Here is a 3,134-nt window from a genome sequence, read left to right as displayed (position 1 = left end):
AAATTCAAAAAACATCAAGAAACCCCATAAAACCAGGCTTAATTTCTTTGAAAATTCATTTGAAAACATCAAGAAACCCCTAAAAATTAGGCTTAATTTCTTTGAACGTTCATTTAAGAAAAATCAAGAAACTTCCTAAAATTGAACTTAGTTTCTTTAAACACATTTGAAAACGTCAAGAAACTTCTGAAAACCAAACTTAGCTTCTTTAAAAACTTACTTGAAATCGTCAAGAAACTTATGAAAATAAGACTTAGCTTCTTTAAAAACTCATTTAAATGATCAAGAAACTTCCGAAAATCGGAATTAGTTTCTAAAAAACTCATTTGAAAACCGTTAAGAAACTTCTGAAAATCAGACTTAGTTTATTTAAAAACTAATAAAAAATACAATGTCAAGAAACCTCTGAAAATCAGACGTAATTCTTAAAAACACATTAGTTGGGTAACATGCCCCACTTCAAAATGATGATTGTTCTATGTATTGGGTTCCTCAATTCTTGAGGTTCTGCCACTTTTAATGCAATTCCCTCCATTCGAGGCTTGAATTCTGACTTTTCTTTTCTTTCTTTCTTGGAAAATCTATAAGAATTATGTATGTATATATGAATGCACTTAAATGAATCTAAATGTAATGTATGACTTTCTTGTATGCAAAAATGTTAATTATTCTTCTTCTCGCTCCAAAGTAGAGATCTCAGTCTTCTCTCACTTTGATCATCTTGAATGAATTCTGCCTCAATGGCAATTTATCAGCTTAAGCTTGCATCTTCTGAGGAGTAACTTGACTACCTTGTGCAATTGTGTCTTTCTGTCTTCTATCTTTGGTTTCTTCGTCACAGTCTTAGAAGAAGTGCTCTCCTGTATTCAGTATGTGGTCTTGATGCCTATTTCTGGCTCTAATTCAAAGGTTCTATTAGGAACGTTTCAAGGTAAACTCTTTATGTCCTCATATTCTTCCCTTGGCATTTCAAATGGTGAGACTCATTCACCATGTCTGTTTGATTTGAATATCGTTATCTCAACGAGATCTGGTTTTGGTAATACCCCAATGTAGGTACTCATAGCTCTTTTCGTGCCAAAATCTTAATCTCGGATGGTCTCACTCTTGTGTCGCTAATCAGTAATGTTAACAAATAGCTTGAGGGCTCCTCTTCATGATGTCACAACCAGATAGACACTTAAGAAGTGACCAGTTCTTCTAACAGAAATGTCCTGAACATTTTCCATTAGATGAGATATGTGCCCCTTTCAACTAAAACGATCATCTTCTTATTGACGGGTTACTGACGACGTCACAAGGAAGTGTTACTACTTTTGTCCTATAGTTCTTATGATCTCTCAAACTATTTTATTTCAAGAAATGCTTCATTGTTCTGACATTGTTTGCTCTTTTCTCCGATAGAGGCAGAATGAGCCTCAAGGACTCTTTTCACTTGAGATTGTCCTGTTTGAAAATGTTTTTCTCCTTTCTTTTAATTTTAGAAATGTGAAAAAAAATTGATGAATAAATTTCAAGAATGCTATCATTTTCTTCAGGCTCACAATCAAAACAAATTGTAAAACAAGAGTTCATTGAATATCAAATAAATCAACTTTTCTTTTAATCCTTCAAAAATTATATACATTTGAAAAGGGTAAAGATTAATGCTGATATAAAGCTTAGGCTGACTTGGGTAGGTAATATGTTTCAAGTTGACTTCTTTTTTCTTGGTTTTGGTGTTCATTGATCTGATGAATTAACCGACATGCTTCTCTTATGGAAATGTTCACTAGTTCTCAGATCTCGTGAGTGTCTTTGGACTGTGCAATACTTTATCAATAGATGTATAAGATCTTCTTCTGTGCAGTAGTTGACAATCTTCATATTCGAGCAGTCTTTTTAGGTTTTCAACTCGAATTCTCCTTTGGTTTCAAGACGTAATCTAAATTTTACGTCTTGAACCCTCCTTTTATTTATTCCCTATCATGCATTAAAGATTTTAGAAAACTATTTTTTTTTCGCAAATAAAATTAACCCTTAGGGGCGGAATGAAATCTGAAGATAGTCTCTCCACTTAGAAATCCATGTATGATTAGAAGGGACTTTTCAGGCACGTAACGTAGGCTAAGGCTCAAGGTTATGAAAGAAAAGGATAAATAGACCCAAACAAGTGTTTAAGGGTTATCGAACCAAGGATCAATTCGTTCTGCCATCTTCAATATTGCTCTGCCTGATTTGAATATGCTCATCCGTCTTTTATTGTATTTTCTTTCGGTGTTCTCTGATCTTCTGGCGAATTGATTCTAAATCTTTGAACCGCCCATCTTGAAGTGTTGGATCTGCCCATTTTCTTCTTTTTTCTTTTCTTTTCTTTCTTTTTCTTTTGTTTCTTTTGTTTCTTTTTTTTCTCTTTTTCTATTTCTTTTTCGTGTTTCTCTTTTTCTTTCTTTTTTGTGTGTTTTTATATCTTTTCTTTTTCTCTCTATGTTGTCAATTCGATTTGATATTCGAGCGCTTCGTATTTGGTCTTCCTTACGGTATCTTGTTATTTCTCATTTTATTTTATCGTGACTCGCTTATGTAGCGAAATCTGGATTAATGATCTTCACTCATACGAGCAGATGTCCTTCACCTTTGCCCCCCAGTGTGGAGGGTGATCCTTGGTTAAGGTTGAATAAGAAGAAATAATATTACATGCTCAAAAGGGGACAACAATATATATATATATATATATATATATTTGAAAGGATAAACGAAACAAAATCGTTCATCATCTCATATATGGAAGTCTTTGTAAAATAGGTATCCCAAGGGGACGAGTATTCAAGATTAATCTTATTTACATGAAAAAAATGTAATTAATGCATGATAGAATTATTTCAATGATTCCCTTTATTTTCTTCTTCTTCTATTTGCCCTAGTATGCCCCAATTATTCGAATTCTCTTGCGAAACTTGATCTACAACACTTTATCTTGTCTTTCTTCTTGCAGGAATGGTTCTCATCATGAGCATCTTGTCGTTTATGCCTCCCGATTTTATTGAAGTTGGGAAAAGAATGCTAGTTCTATGTCTATGAAGGGAAATGTGTGACTTTAAAATCATGATTATGAAAAAAGTAATGTTATGGAAAGGTTAGTTCTATTTGGGAAG

Source organism: Hibiscus syriacus, unplaced genomic scaffold (genome assembly GCF_006381635.1).
Source record: "Hibiscus syriacus cultivar Baekdansim isolate YM2019G1 unplaced genomic scaffold, ASM638163v2 tig00111618_pilon, whole genome shotgun sequence".
NCBI classification, from domain to species: Eukaryota; Viridiplantae; Streptophyta; class Magnoliopsida; order Malvales; family Malvaceae; genus Hibiscus; species Hibiscus syriacus.
The sequence above is the reverse complement of the archived record's forward strand: the minus strand, read 5'-3'. Positions refer to the sequence as shown.